Below are 17,500 nucleotides of genomic sequence, written 5' to 3'. Positions count from 1 at the left end.
TGTTCCAAATACCACTATTATAATGACAAAGTTCTTTGACCAAAGAGTTCTTTTACAAAGAGAGAGAGAGTGAGAGAGAGAGAGAGAGAGAGAGAGAGAGAGAGAGAGTTTGACAGAATTCAATGTGTCAGAGGATCAAGCCATGCTCCAATGTCTCGTTTCTGGTAAGGTTTCTATGGTTGGATGCCCTTTCTAACATCGACTACTTTGCAAAGTGTACCAATTTGGTGCATTTTTTTGAAGCCTCAAACACACACACACACACACACACACACGACAAGCTTCTTTCAGTTTCCGTCAACCAAATCCACTCACAAGGTTTTGACAGGCTGAAGTTTATAGCAGAAAATACTTGTTCAAGGTGTCATGCAGTGGGACAGAGCCCCAAACCTTGTGGTTGGAAAGAAAACCACTTAACCACACAGCCGTGCCTGCATACATCATTCTGCATACATTGTAAATTTCCCATCAGTTTTCAATTCTGAAGTATTTTCCAACACAGAGACATATTCTTAGAACAAATAGCACTCTATTTAGATATATATATATATATATATATGACTGCATTGCAAAGACATGACAATATGATTAAACATACATACATGCATGTGTTTGGATATATAAAAGATGATAAGAAGAAGTACTCAATACATGTAGTAGAGTATATTTATGGAGGGAGAGAGAGAGATACATAGCTAAAACATCAGAGGCTTTTCTTTAACCACTCACATAACGGTAATCTTCAAGAGCAATAAAATTCCATTCTGATCATTTATTCTTGGACTAAGAGAAATACATTTTGATCATTTATTGAATGGAAACACAAAGTATATTTTAATAGCTAATATCTTTCAGTCTATCAAGATATTAAACTCGCCATTCTAATAATCACTTGCTCAGAATAGGCACAAGAATTCCTCAGGGGTAGGAATTAAATTTCTATTGTAGTAGTTAATATCTCTTGAATGCCAATAATCTTATTGTAATGGTTCTCCTGTGTAAGAAAATATATTCAAATAGATTTTGAAAAAGACTAAATATATTTATATAGGATCAGCCTAAAATTAATGTCATTTTAATATTAGGATTTAAAAGGACAAAACTAAAAACCAAAGAAAAAACCCTCGACTTTTATTTTAGTACATATTTTCCATTACTATAAATGACAGTTTGTCAAGTGAAAAGAAAAAAAAAAGTAAAAATAAAACCTAGTTTAGTTTTGAAGTAAAAAAAGAAAAAAAAAAGAAATGATTCCAAGAATTTTTTTTTCAATCATTCGAAGTATATTGTTTCTCTTCAGGCTATTTTTACAGGTTCTGAAAGGAACAAGATGAAGAAAATATAGAGAATGCTACATTAAAGAAGCTCTTTGTTTCTTTGTGGAAATGGTCATCACAGTGTGAAAAAATGTCTTGTCGAGGAGTACAATTCCAATGAGTTCATCTACAGAAACAGCTTTTCCTTTTTGCAGGAATGTTTTGTTTCAAGCAATCCAGTTGTTGATAAGTCCACCTCAACATCAAGATTTGCTTCAAGAGAACTGGCCCTTTCATATGACCCTAAAATTCTGACTTCGTAATTACTTTCCACATCATCAGACCTTAACCCTAACAGCCAAGTCAAAGCCATCCATTTCAAGTGAATATGATTTTGTATCAAGTACCACTATTAGTGGAAAGTCACTGAATAATGAAAAAGATTTCATACAGCTGGGTGCCTTTCCTGTCACCTGTTTCCAAGAAAGGTGATATTTCCCCTGTGGCCAGACATGTTTTTATGAAAAACAGGAAATGAAGGACACCGTCACATGAGAGTGACTCTTGTTTACAATTGTTACATGCTATCAAGACAAAGAAACACCACCTCACACACACATACACCCATATACACATGACATATATGGCAAGCTTTTTTCAGTTTCTGTCTAGTAATTCCACTCACAAGGCTTTGATTGACCCAAGGCTATAGAAGACACTTGCTGAAGGTGCCATGCAGCAGAACTGGACCCAGACTTGTGTGGTTGTAAAGCAAGCTTCTTACCACATATCCATGCTTGCACCTACACACACACACACACACATATATGTAAACACACACACACACATCATCATTTCTCACTGGTTTCAGTCAAAGACTGTGGCCATACTGGGGTAACTTCACACCTACCTACTAGAATAGTTGAAATAAAAAAAAAATGTAAATAAAAAATTGATATAAAGAAAATAATATAGTGAAAACAAATATTAGTGTTGAGGGTGGATGGGTGGGGGTAATGACTCCATTGCAAAATGGAGGTGATAAATACAATTAGTGATATATTGATAAAAAGAAAGACAGACAAATACACAGGCGGATGGGAAGAAGTGTGATTAGAAAATTAATTTTTTCCTCCTTTTTCAATCAACTACAGAAAGTTAGCTCAATCAGATTTGTGCAATATTCAAGCTCTAGTCTTTCTCCACGTGCACACGCATGTGTGTGTGTGTGCGTGTGTGTGTGTGTATTTATTATTAGGGTCTTCTTATAGGAAAGAATTAATTAAGATGCCTACTTTGAAACAAGCAATATATTATGTACTGGAGGAATTTACTAACCTCAATATGAACACATTAATCATTAATATGTTTTTGGAGGCTACACTCTAATATTATTATGTATTACATAGAACAGTGTATGTAAATTGTAGCTTGAACAAGACACTGCAGCTTGCAATAAAAATTTTAACATGGCTATTCTTATATCTATTTTGGTATTCATTTAGAATTCAGTTGTTTGCATGACGTTGTCGGCTGTTGCTTACTCAGACCAGGAGAGGGAAACAGAGTACAATGTATGCAGTGCAAACCAGTTAGTGCACAAAATGTTTCAACGTTCCTAGCAGACATACAACAGCACACATTTGCAGAGTTCAAAATGCTCTTACACTGACACTACAACTACTTGAAAATGGTATAAGCAATTATATACCCTCTCAAAAGGGGAGATAAGTTCTGTTCCCTTGGTAACAATCAATTTTACAGGAACACTAAGTGCCTTATGATTTAGATTATAACCATAAGGGAAAACAAACAAAAAAAGAAATTTAAGAAAAATTCTAACTAGGTAAATAAAGGAGATTCACACACACACACACATTATATACAGATGATTTAAATTAGTGTATTTCAGTATTGCACATAGAAACAGTACTGTTTGGATAGAATTTTTTTTTTTAAAAAAGCACATATATTCTTAGTATGATTACCTCGATGTTAGAATAAATTTGAATGAATCTAAACACTTCTGTATTAATAAAAGATATTCAGTATTGTTTGAGACAGTAAGGTTGTACACAGTATTTTATATAATATATAGAGAAGGTGAGAGAGAGATTGGAAAAGGTGGAGCAAGCCCCTAACTCTTTGCCTTCTTAAAATCAGTTTAATACTGATGGCTCCAAATAGGGAACTTATCAGAGGTTAAGCTGATATGAACAGGTGTCTCTCTGTGTTTTTTTTTTTAATATCAAGTTATAATAAAACCATTTTAACATGAAACAGAAGGATTACTCAATACTTTCCACAGAGGATACACACACATACACATATATATAGATATATATATAGTTGGAGTCAATAAATGACATTTGAAGTGAAAAACAAGTACACAGCTGAAAACTGATCTAAAGAGAGTTGCTAGAGGTTCAGAATATTTTTGCAAGGACAGTTTCAAGCCAAATCACACATTATCAAGCATAAAAAGAAAGTAAAAAAAAAAATTATAGGAAAACATTGATATTCAAAGATGTCCAAAATACTATTTATTGATAGAGAGGTAAGCGAAAATACTGTATGACTGAAAATTTGAGGTTAAAGAAATACATGAACATGCAATGCGACTGAGAAAATGGAATAAAAATGTAAATATTAAGTAATCACTTTTCTGGCAACAATTGGAAACATACACATTATTATTATTATTATTATTTTCTTTGCTTTTTTTTTCTTCTTCTTTTTGCTGTCCCAGGTCAGTGCATCAATGTGCTTAGGTGCCCAACACTTGAAACCCAGCATTTATCAATCAGAAATAAATGTTGCTGAAAGCGACAAATGCAAAGCTCTTAATTCTCTGAAGGAAACAATCCTAGCAATAACACCTTCAAGGTAGAGTTCATTTCAATGTGGATATCATTTTTGTTGGGTCAGGTCTGTGTTTTGCAAAGTTACCCAAGTCAATTATTATTTTTTTTTTTGTTTATTTTCCTAACGATGTGTTGCTAATGAAAACGTGAATTATTGACTTCTTATTTATATCAATATATAAACCTAATGTTGCAATTCAACAAGTAAGGGACGAGGCCAGTTAACTGAAGAGGAGTCCATGACTACGTTCATGATACTTGGTCCTGCTCTCCAACCAAGACACACAACTATAAATATATCACTGCTAACTAAGTTCACTTAGATATAATACAGACACATCTGAGAGGTGCAGTCCACTGTAGAAGAACTACATAATTGCCAAATGTTAAATTGGCTGGTAATACAAGATTCAATGGTGTCCTGTAAGCAGAGGACAACATGTGTGCTGGTCAGTGCTATCAAAGCAGAGATGAATTAGCAAGTGATCTCCTTTTGTGGATCTCAAGCCATGGCAATTCTCATATCAGATGACCCAGAATGACGTACATTAATCAAATTTCTCATGATGTTGAGTTAGAAATAGAAGACCTGATAAATATCATAGAAGACAGGAACGCTCGAAGAGAAAGAGTGGTTTTGGTCTGGGCAACCAGCCCAAGAAGAAAGAGAGAAAGAGAGAGAGAGAGTGAGAGAGAGAGAGAGAGAGAGAGAGAGAGAGAGAGAGAGAGAGAGAGACTAGATTCGAATTTGGTTCTTAGGTAGAAATCTATGACAAACCAACATTCCACTGATGGTCAGAAATCTTTTCTCAATTAACCAACTCGTTAGAATCTGATAGAAGCCCCAATACACAGTAATGCTTCCCTTGCAATGACAATTCATGGGGAAAAAAAAAAAGCTAAAACCATAATCAGAAGTATTCCAGTTTGTTTTGAAATAGAATTAAAATTCCTGAAATGAATGAGGCTTTTTTTTGATAACTTACAGAGGTGTAATAAATATAAATGAATGTTGTTTTGAAGAGAGAAGAGCTACTTGCAGGTTTTGAATAATAAGGAAGATACTGCGAATGATAACAAAATGATAACAGAAGAGCAGACGGAAGACTGGTGGGGCAACTCTTGAGAATATAAGCATTACTGAGACTTTTGCAGAAAGTATAATATAAAGTATAGCAGTGAAGGTTTAGTGTGAATTCATAGAGGAGGATGAGGAGGAGGAGGAGAAGAAGAAGAAGAAGGAGAAGGTAACGACAGCGAAGACGACGATGACGACAATGATGATGATGATGCAGCAGTGGCAGAAACAGCTTGTCTTGTATTGCAGCTGTTACCAGAATGCAGCTGTCAAGAGATGGGAGCAGAAAGACAAACAGACAGACACTCAAAGATGGTGAATAAGTTGATCAATTTGCAATGATCAGTTAAAGGTAACATTTGGTCTCCCCCTCTTCCCCATGAGCAAATGTTAGAATGAACTCAGTAGTTTATCTGAATAAACTATACCCCTTTGAATTTTCTACACAGGAAGATGATGATGATGATGATGATTGAAAGATTATGGAGTAAAAGAAATATCTTGAGCTGGGTTGTCAAATATAATGATGAACTTAGTTGGAAACTACAGTTTTTCTAAACCAATTATTACAAATCACATATTTTGTCTGAAGCAGTGAGAGAAGGTATTATCTGTCTATACAACTTCTTTTTTATTTTTAGACCACTTAATCATGAAAAACTCATAACTTGCGCTTGTGTGTGTGTTGCATGTTGCAGTGAGAATGAAAAAGTCTGATATGGAATTTGTAAAGAGATCCTAGGCTAACAATAATGTATTATGGTAGAATTTGTCAGTAAATCCATGTATGTGTCATTGGTTAGCAACAATAAGTCTGCAACAGACAAAGTTTCCAGCCTGACTATGGATCCATACAACGAACCTCATACGAGAACAAGAATGTCAAATGTTAATTTGTCCATTGTAAACAATGTCTTCACAATATTTTCATGTTACAAAGAAACTCAACACAAACAGCTATCAAATCCAATTTCTCATAAACAACAAACGAAAGCAAATAGCAACTACAGCATTGCTTTATAAGTAACAGGAGCTAAAATTTAATATGCTATTTATTTATCTTTCTTTAGTTTAAATTTATGAACAGCTGCAAAAAGGAAAAAAAAAAGAAAAATATAGGCATTCATAGTTTTAAAATGCTGAGCTGGAAAAAATTTTTAACTTGCAATATTTAAAAAAAAAACGAATTAAAATATTTTCAAAAATTTCTCTAACTTTTTCTTTATTAATTATTATCATTATTTTTTCTTCTTGATTTGTAAATGTTCTTTTAAGAAGCTTTTTTGAAGAAATGCAGTTGATATTTTGTATGCATTTGCTTTGAATTGAAAAAAAAGAGAGCTGATATCCTCAAAGCAAAGAGATGTCAAGGTTGGAATAAGAAAAGACTCAGGAACTCAACAGGTGAGGTACAACGTCAAAGGCTCAACACAAAGACAAACACTTCAAATTTGAAATTAATTAGTTCTTCAAATGACTAATGGGTAGAATATCCATGAATCCTTAATTGGTAAGGGGTCTATTTCTATTTATATAGAACTGTGTGTAATTTTTATCAACGGAGATATATTTCAATTTCAATAATTACCTTATTCTGGTTAAAGATATCCACTAATCCCTATTTGAGAGAGCATTCTACTTAGGGGATAGACATACATATACATGTATAACTATTTCACTGAACGGGACAAAATCAAGCTCACACCAATTCAGTATGTGTGTGTGTGTGTGTGTGTGTGTGTGTGTGTGTGTGCATGTGCGTGTGTGTGTGTGTGTGTGTACATATACATGCACATACGTACAGATGTATGTGTGTGTGTGTGTGTGTGTGTGTGTGTGTGTGTGTGTGTATGTATGTATGTATGTATGCATAGCACCAATATGATGTCCAGCTAATGTAGTCAGCAGTTTTTCGGGAATGACCTAAAACAAACATTATGTGTGTGTGTGACTGAAAATTTCTAGTTAAGATTTTGAACATTTTCGAAGTTTTCATACAAGAGCATACATATATAGGGCTGTCAGAAAAGAACAGGAAGGAGAAAAATTTTTGGAAGGGTGCCATAGAATAGCAATTTATGAAGGATGTCACAGTTCAGTGGTCTAGTTTATTAATTATGCTGAAAGCAATTGCTTCATTTCCACCTTCATGTTCTTTAGGCAGAAATGATTTAATGATGATGGGGAACCGATCATCAATGAACCGTACATCAATCTTTAAGCAATGAATATTTACGATAGGATAGATAAGACTTTGTTGCTCTGTTTTATTTATTTGTTGTTTCTGTTTCATTTTTCAGTTTCTATATTGTAGAACACACACTTTAACACTTTAAAGGATCATTGGCTAAATATTTAATTATCCAAAAGTTCATTCAATATAGTGTAGCACCCCGAAAAAAATGTTTCTTTATCTATTTTTAAATTACATGGGAATTATTAAAACTTACATTTATTTAAAAGATTGTCTTGACTACGATATAAACATGAAAGATATAATAATAATAATAATCCTTTCTACTATCAGCACAAGGCCTGAAATTCTTTAAATGACACAAGAACTTCACTGGTACTTACTTCATTGCCCCCAAAAGGAAGAAAGGCAAGATCAACCTCGGCAGAAAAGAGGGAAAATTTGCTGCTAACAATTTTGTCAGCTCACTGCTTTAATAATAATCATCGTGCTTTCTACTATAGGTACAAAGCCTGATATTTGGTGGGGAGTTGGCTAACTAGTTTATATCAACCCCAGTTCTTGACAGGGATTTATCTTCATCAACTCTGAAAGGATGAGAGGCAAAGTTGATCTCGACAGAATTTGAACTCAGAATGTAGTGATGGGCAAAATGCCGCTAAGCATTTCATCCAACGTGTTAACGATTCTGCCAGCTTTCCATCTTAATAATAATAATGACAATAGACAATAACTTGGAATTTAAACTGTTTCCGTTTCTACAAGGAAAAGTAATTTAGTAATTTGAAAACCAGAAAGAATGAAAAAAGTTGAAGTCCCAAAATATTAAATGTTCTTTTACAATACTCCCCACCACCAATTCTACAATATCCTCACAAAGATCTTCTCTATTCAAAAACTTTTAAAGAATTGTGGAAATTTGCAGATAATTTGTACCAATTTAAAAATTTTTTATTTTAATGACTGTTTTTGAAAAGAAAATTCCATCAAAATGAGAACAAAGTTCACCACATCAACTGACCAATCATTGCAATTCTTTCTCCTCACCCAAAAAGAGGTTGGTGGGAGTACTATGATATATGTCAGTATGTTATTTTTAACTGTTATTGAACTCATTCAAAATTGATTAGGAGTAAATCTCGCGTTACAAAGTGTTTTGTATAAAAATATGAAATTGTAATAATAACATTCATAGATATTGAACCAAGAAAATCCTACCTAAAAAAAAATGCAGAGAATAATTCTAATGAGCACTGTGCATATTTTATAAAGGGCATGGTCACCTGAAATTTCATGGTTTTATAGCAGTTCTATTGAGCACTTATGTGTGCATGTTTTTTTTTTTTAATTTCTCAAGTTCCACCACTTTTTTTGACATCATATAATTGTGTAATGTATTAAGAAAATGATATCTGTTATCCACCTCAGGTGTCTGGGTGGCACACAGGGGATTAATTTGTAAATACAGCAGATATCAAGGAAACTTTTCATAATAATAATAATAATAATAATAATAATAATAATAATGAACTAGTCTGGAAAAGTACAAGACAAATAAGAAAATATAGCAATTAAAAAAAAATTAAGTGAAAAATCTACTCCAAAAATATTGACCTAGGCCCAAGGTTAGTGATTTAAAGTTGACATTTCCTGCAAACATTCATAGAATGAAATGAAAGTTTTTTTTTCTTTTTTGTTTATTTGTTTGATATAGTCTCCGTTAATAACAATGAAAATAATTCTTACAAATAACAACAAAAAGAAAAACCACTTCAAGATATTATTGCTGTTGTTGTTATTGTTATATCATTTGCAATAATGTGATATATTTGACAAGAAAAGAAATTTGTTCAATCACTGTTTGCTTCAAGTGTTGCAATTTTGACATCATTATTATTGTTTGTAGTGTATTTTTTGCTGTTTTGTTCATTTGTTTTTGTTTGGTTGTTGTTTTTTTTCTTCTTTTTTTTTTACATATAATTTGATATAGATTAGCAATTTCAAAACAGAAGTAATATTACGAAGATATCTTCATACTGGAGTAAGATACACATGCGTCTAGCCCGTCATATAAATATGATGGATAATAAACATACAACGAAAAGATAGAATACAAATAGATATTTTATATACTTTTGTTATTTTCATGAGAAGATAAAAAGCAATATGTACATGGAGATGAAAAACTTTCATTTTATTACTTAAAATTAATGTGTGAGCATAAGCATGTACATAAGAGGGAGAGATAGAGGGGGGGGGCAGAGAGTGGAAGTGATTGTGTGTGTGTATGTGAGTTGTTTTAGTGGATTGTAATGCTGGGCTGAAGTTATGCTGGGACAACACTGAAAAGGATTTCTACTCAATCATATTGACATCCCAGTACTTATTTCAATCTGATATTATTTTATTGATAGCTGTTTGTCAGGCAGCTAAGTTATAGGACATAAAGTAACCATAATATAAAAACCACTAATTTTTAAAATGATGTAAGCATACACAAAGACAAGGTCAGACACACATATGCATATATATGTATGTATATATATATGTATACATCTGTTTGTCTGTTTTTATGTATGTACACACACACACACACACACACACACACACACACTCAAAACAGACTTCTGTACAGTTTCATTCACTAAATTCCACTGAAAATGGTAGGTATTGGTCAATCTGAAACACTTGCCCAAGATGCTGTGAAATGGAATAAGACCTACTTGGAAGCACAAAGTTGGAAGCAAACTTCTTCAGCTGATAGTTTTGCCTAAACACAAACTTCAAATATTGAAATAGTTTGAGATTTAACCTAAACGGTTTCATCTGTCATCAGATAAAAAAAAAAAGATTACACAAATATATGATTGAAGAAGCTAAGTGTTGTGTTCATAAGGTAAAATAATACAGCTTCACACTATGTTGGTGTGGGTGGAACCTCTATAAGCTGATTGTATGTGTGTATGTGTGTGTGTATGTTTTGTTAGTTACTTGGTGACCCTGCAAACGTTGGTGTCATGAAAAAAGCCCCCACATAAAGTGGCTGGCATTAGGAAGGGCATCCAGCTATAGAAACCATGCCAGAACAGACACAGGAGCTCAATGCAGTTCTCTAGCTTATCAGCTTCCCTTGGCTCATCAACCCATACCAGCACAGAAGACATCAGTAAATAATGATGATGGTTAATTATAACTAATAGCAGAACTTATATGAAAAATGGCCAACTTAAGGGAAATGAAGAAAGGAAAAAAAATATGCAAAATATTTGTTATTACTTCACCATTTACTGATGCTTTCTAGAATTTAAAAACAAAATGAAGATTGTGTCATAAGAATGAAGATCTGTGGAAAATTTTGAAGACTTAAAAATAAACAGGCGTTGTTTTACCATGCTCTTATCCAGGCCCATGGGGGAATTTGAATTTATGTATAAATATATGTCTACGCACACAAATACATGCATTCATATTATATATAAGGGTGACCGACCTAGGGGTGTGTTGCGCTTATAATTGCAAGATCCTAGTTTTGATTCCCAGACCAGGTAGTGTGTTGTGTTCTTGAGCAAAACAACCTCATTTCACATTACTCTGCACTCACTAGGATCTTTGACATGTGGCACTTCTACAGGTAATGTTGATTTGACGGAGAGAGGAAGCTAAGGTAGAACTAAAAAAATTGATCACTCTAAGCAAATCATTAATATGGCAAGTTCAGCAAGGAACTGTACAACCCTCACCTGTTGTCTGATAGGAGAGTCCAAAATCACACACACACAAATACATATGCATTAAGATCTATGGTAGTAGTTGTTTAGCAACCCCACCCACCAAGTCAACTTTAATCAAGCAGATCCAGGTAAGTATCTAAACTTGTGGCACTACATCTCCTTCTTAATCTAAGATGGATTTGGGGTGTAAATTTGAGGGACTTTTGGCTCAATTTCTGGCAAGTTCAGCGACCATGTGAGGATCTTTCATTGGTTCTCATGAATGTCATTAAAAATGGTAATTCTTATGCTGTGAAGCCCAAGAATCGCTTCTATGTGTATACATGTTTGTCAAGGCAGTGGTCTGGTTATACTGACCGTCACTTTGGCCAGACAAAGAAATATAAAAATGACAATGGCGATTTCGGTTATAAAACAAAGTCATCCCAGCAGGATTTGAACTCAGAATATAAAGGGACAATATATAATACTATAAGGCATCTAGTCTGCTAGTCATCACCTGCTCCTGGATGCTAAATGTACTAAAAGCAATGCAATTACTAAATACTAAAATATACACATATATGACAAAGCAGCTTTAAACATGGAGATGCTACTAATTAACCCTGTAACCATTTTATCGTCCAAAAATTACTTAGAGCAGAGCATAAGAGCGACAATGAGTTTTTCTTCTTTATTTCTTATTTATATCTTTATTTTTCTTAGTAGCAAAAACTCCAACCCCAAAAGACATTCCACGTGACATTTTGGTGGAATGTTCAAATAAATTTACAATGGCCAATGCTTTCTCCACTCTTACTAAAGATGAGATAATCATTATGTATACTTAATCATTACATATACTAATGTCATTTTTAATTAAAGACAAAAAAAAAAGTAACAACTAATTCTGAATACTCCTTAGAAGAATCTCCATATTTTATTATATTTTATTATATTTTATTATATTATAGTCAGAGTTTCATAAGAGATGAAACAAAAGAGAAAAAAAATAAAAACGAAAGAAAGAAAATAGTAAATTTTTAACAAAACACAAACCACAAAATAAATCACTCATTGGAATTGAAACACAACTAATTGAACTCCTGTGTTCATTAGTGCTGTGTTTACATAAAAAAAAAAATGACAATAAATAAACAAAGGAAAGAAAGCTAATTGCTATATGAAGGTCAGAGGTCATGTCTTGGCGAGGAAATTGCTTTGCAGTATTATTAGCACTAATAATTCACTAGTAATAACAATGATGGCAGAAGTACTAGAAGCAGCAACAGTAGTAGTAGTAGTAGTAGTAGTAGTAGTAGTAACAGAAGCTATCTATAAGACACTAGAAAACACACACACAGAGAGACTGTATAAGCAGGACACAATAACTTGGCTTTGTAATAATAATGCATTAATAAACATCAAAATGCACAGCATCATTATTATCATCACCATCAGCATCATTATCGACAGCAACGATACAACTACTACTACTACTACTACTACTACTACTACTACTACTACTACTACTACTACTAATGCTGCTGCTGCTGCTACTAATATAACTACTAAATGCTACTACAACTACTACTACTGCTTCTACCTTGGCAAGCAGCCAGCGAACAAGTGTGGCAAGTTCAACAGAGTTCAGTATCCAGTCGCAAGCCTGCACAGCGGCATCCAATGCATTAGCTTCTCAACAACTGTACAAACAAAGCAGTGACAGGCAAAATGTGTTCCCCTTTTATAACATAGATATGTGTGTGTGTGTGTGGATGGGAATGCTTCTATTGTGTATAATGTGTGTGTGTATATATAACGGTGTATGAGAATGCCTATGTCCATATATATACACACATACACACACACACACACGCATATATATCTGTCTGTCTGTCTGTGTCTATCTATCAACACACTTACACAAAATATCCTAAACTGAAGGCTTTTTCAGTGAGGGAGATTCCATATACGGAAGAAAATTAAGCAGTCACTCATCATCATCATCATCATCCTGAACAATAATTACTAATATTACAATTACTACTACTACTACTACTACTACTACTACTACTACTACTACTACTACTAGTAGTACTGGTGCTGATGTTGCTACAACAGCTAAAAACAAAAAAAAAAACACACAAAAACAAAAAAATGTTACAAGATGTTAAACTAGATAGGATGAAAGTAGAATTGAGAAGAATCAGAATCTAATTACTTAAGCAAAGATAATAGTCTTGATATGAAATAATAATAATAATAATAATAATAATAATAATAATAATAATAATAATAATAATAATAACGATGATGATGAGAACGGCAACAATTGAAAAATAAAATAAGAATAAATAAATAAATAAATAAATAAATAAATAATAAAAAAAAGAAATGTTTGTCTAAAATTTAACCATGACAAGTTCATTAAACATAAAAATCAATAATTGTAATTAATAAGGAAGGAATGCATCTGGTGTTCTGAAATTCCATGAGGTACATTGCAGCTGCATTGAAGAAGTCTCTTCTGGTTGTTGCTGCTGCTGCCGCCGCTAGACGGTGGTGGTGGTGGTGGTTGTAGTGTTGACGGTGGTGCAGAGAATAGTTGTATTGGGTGGGTGTGGGGGTGGAGGGAGTAGAGGTTCGGTGATGGTGAAAGAGTAAAGAAGACTTATTTTAGTGTGCCTTCATTCCTTCATCTTTAACACAACTGAACAGTTTAAAATCAGTTAAAAAAATAACAAAAAAAAACCCCAGCTTAACTGAACAAAAACATAAATATAATATTAATTCATATATATATATGTGTATATATATTATTTTAATGTACCAGCAACATATATAATATTATAAAAGCTTTTGGTTCAGTACATCCAGTAATATTTATTGTTATTTAATAACAAGTATTACTCTGGATATATGCAAACATATATACACACACATGTATGTATATATACATATATGTATAAATGTGTGAGCGTGTGTGTGTATATATTGAACCAAAAAGCTTTTATAATATTATAAGAGGGCAGTTGTTGGAGGAAGCCGAGGGTGAGGGGTGGGGTTTTAATGCTGCTGTTTAACCCTGGGTTGACTCTGATCAAACTGACACAGGATGAAAGGCATTTCAGCCATGGAAATCCACCCCTTTTCTTACACCCAAGAAATCAACAACCACATTAACAAACACAACTTTCCACAAGATGGTGAAAATGTTGAGGATATTCAGCTGCTATTTCTAGCAGATCAAACACCCTCATAGAGACTCCTTTATTTATTCAAGCGTCTCATTCCTTGTTTTGATCCCTACATTTCTCATTCACCCCATGGAATTATTAAAGTTTTAAAGCAGTAAAATAAGGGGTCGCAAGGCTGTGTGAGATTGATTCCAGTTCCTTTCATTACAATGGCTTCTACAGCAGGATACCCCTCATAATGCCAACCGCTTTACAACATGTACTGGGCACTATGAACCCTAGGCGAGGGGGGGGGGTTAGATCTCTGGGAGAAGATGAGAGGTTAAAATGTATGAGAGGAGGAGCCAGCTTAGAACAGGTTTCTTGCTGTAGTAGAGTTATATGACTATTCACACACACACACAATCATGGTCCTTTTTATGTACACTTTTCTCTTATAGCAGAAGGTGCTACACAGTGGGATTGAACCCAGAACTATACAGTTATGAAAGAAACTTCTTAACACACCTCAGCCTAAAATATACATAATGGCTTGACTTTGAAACAGAAATCCAGTATTGCTTTTCTGATAGCTAATGAGGCCAATATAAGGCAGGAAAAATTTGGCTGCAATGGGCACAAATGGAATTTGGTTCCTTGCTCAGTGCCACCGGATCGTTTTTCTTCTCCCATCTCCATTTATCTTGTGTACATTCTTGAAAAAAGAGACAGACTAGTGAATGGTGTGTTGCTAGGCCTCGTGATTGGCGGCTATTTCTACAAATACACACACACACACACACACACATATAAATGCACACACATACCGAAGCAGAGATACAGTCATCTGTTTGGTTTAGAATGTTGTGTGTGTGTGTGTGTGTGTGCTGAGAGAGACAGAGAGAGGAGGAGGAGGAGGAGGAGAGAGAAAGCACTTCATTTGTCATGTTTAATGGTACACATGACTAAATTCAGCCAAAGACAATGCTCGACCAGAAATAGCTAAAAAGTAAAACACACGACAGTATTTTCAGTGAGTGTAGGAGACAAAAAATAAAAGAAAGTCAATACAAGACTTATTTATTACATCTATATATACATAAAAAAAAAAAAAAAAATTCTTCAGAAAATTTTGTTTCTAAAATATGATATTGTAGGAAATTTTTCAAATTCTATTCGGTTAAATTAAGACAGCATCATGGAGAAATTTACATTTAAATAATTTTTGCAAATAATAGAAGTCAAATTAAAAGTTATTCTTCATGACAACTGAAAATGAATAACAGGAGAAAAAACTAAATCAGACTCCTTATGTATAGCCAGCCTGTCGTTCCTAAGAGGGATTGGAGAGAACTGAAAACATGGCTGTGTGCTAAGAAGCTTGCTGCCCAACCACATAGCTTTAGGTTCAATCCCGTTGCTCCTTGGGTCAGTGTCTTCTACTATAGTTCTAGGTTGGGCAGAATGGTATTAGTGGATATGGTAGATGAAAAATGAAAGAAGCTCATCATGTGTGTGTGTGTCCTTGTGTTTGTCCCCAACCACTGCTTGACAACTGATGTTGGTTTGTTTACATCCCTATAAATTACATAACATAGCAGTTCTGCAAAAAAGATTGACAGAATAAGTACCAGGCTTAAAAATAGTGTAATGAGACCAATTAGTTTCAGCAAACCCTTCGAGGCAGTACTCCAGCTGGGCCACAGTCTAATGACTTGAACGAGTAAAAGATAAGAAAATACTAAGCAAGCAGTCAGGTAAATTTATGAAATTTGCGAAATTACCTGACTTTTGAAGATGGCTGCAACTTACTTCCTGATGGAAAGTATTCTTATACTATTATATGTGACATCAATTATGCGATCTACTTCAATAGTTTCATTAACAACTAACAAGAAGTGGCAGTATGAAAAATAAATTGGAGATGAACCTGTTAACAAGTCTGCATTGCAATCTGCCACTGTATAAATTCATTCCGAGCTCTGTGTGTGTGTGTGTGTGTGTGTGTGTGTGTGTGTGTGCATACACACATACACACACACACACACATACATAAATCAGTTTCCATTACAATCTGTACTAAGTGCAAACATTGCAATACCATTTTCACTATGGAACTGCCTGCAGCTAGTTCGTCTAAACAGTAGCCTCGTTAAAATTGAGGTTGAAAAACTAAAGCTGACCTTCTCTGACAACCCTTGCAACTGATATGTCTGGATTTCTTCACTTCTCTGATCAGTAAGCTCTATTCACATGACTAGGTTTTCAAGAATCACAAGTTGATTTGGGTGTCTCACTAGCAACTAGGAAAAAAAAAAAGAAATCAAAACTATTTAAGGAACACTAACAACATTTCTTTGACTGGAGCAATTAGCTGGCATCTCCCATCATGCTCTATCAACTCAGCTCAATCTGATAATAAATTCCTTGAACAGATGTGCTTTCCTTTCACAGAGACAGATAGATATTTTTTTTTCTCCTTGATGAATCTAATTCATAAGAATTTGATTTTCTTGCTGAATGACTGAACACATACCAAGATTCTTTGAGGAGCTAACAGCTATCTTTTCTGTCAGAGACACAGTTCTGTAAAAAAAGAAATCTCCTTTTCAAGATAATTTACCTGTATCACCGACAATAATAACTAATGAATTGTGTCTGTTTGTCTGTTATCTTTTACTTGGTTCAATCATTGGAATGTGGCTATGCTGGGGCATCGTTTTGTAGGGTTTAGTCAATCAAATCAACCCCATTACATTTCCTATCAGTCTCCTTGCCAGAGGTGTGTAAACAAACCAACATCACTAGTCAAGAGGAGATAGGGGCAGGGACAAACACAAAAATCATCTATTCTATCCAGAATATATCTTACTGGTCTAATTCAAACCTGTTTCACAAAATATGGGGGGGGGGGGGTCACTGATTTTTGGTTAGTACTCTGACTAAATATCCATGTATGTACAGTTTTTTTTTTTTAAAGAATAAAATAAATTTTTAAATGGCCACAATTTTATAGAAAAAAGGATGACAATTTGGGAAGCTTCTGCATTTATGCAAGATATGTGAAGCAAGTTGGCTTGAATAAAGAATCAAAACCATCTCAAAGACATGACTCACCACATCGCAAACATGTCTGAGTGGTGAAGAAATTTGCTTCACAACAACATTTCAATTTTAATGCTATTCTGCAATAGACAAGTGTCTTCTGTTATAGCCTCA

The 17,500-nt window shown here is 34.0% G+C and overlaps 1 long non-coding RNA gene across 1 annotated transcript in view; it reads left to right on the top strand.

Moving 5' to 3' along the window:
* The window catches only part of LOC149132550 (uncharacterized), a 115,996-nt gene that overhangs the window by 26,347 nt on the left and 72,149 nt on the right, over positions 1 to 17,500 (top strand). The window lies entirely within an intron of this gene.

This window comes from Octopus bimaculoides, chromosome 15 (assembly GCF_046866305.1).
Source record: "Octopus bimaculoides isolate indiv1 chromosome 15, ASM4686630v1, whole genome shotgun sequence".
Lineage (NCBI taxonomy): Eukaryota > Metazoa > Mollusca > Cephalopoda > Octopoda > Octopodidae > Octopus > Octopus bimaculoides.
This window is presented reverse-complemented; position numbering and strand designations above follow the sequence as displayed.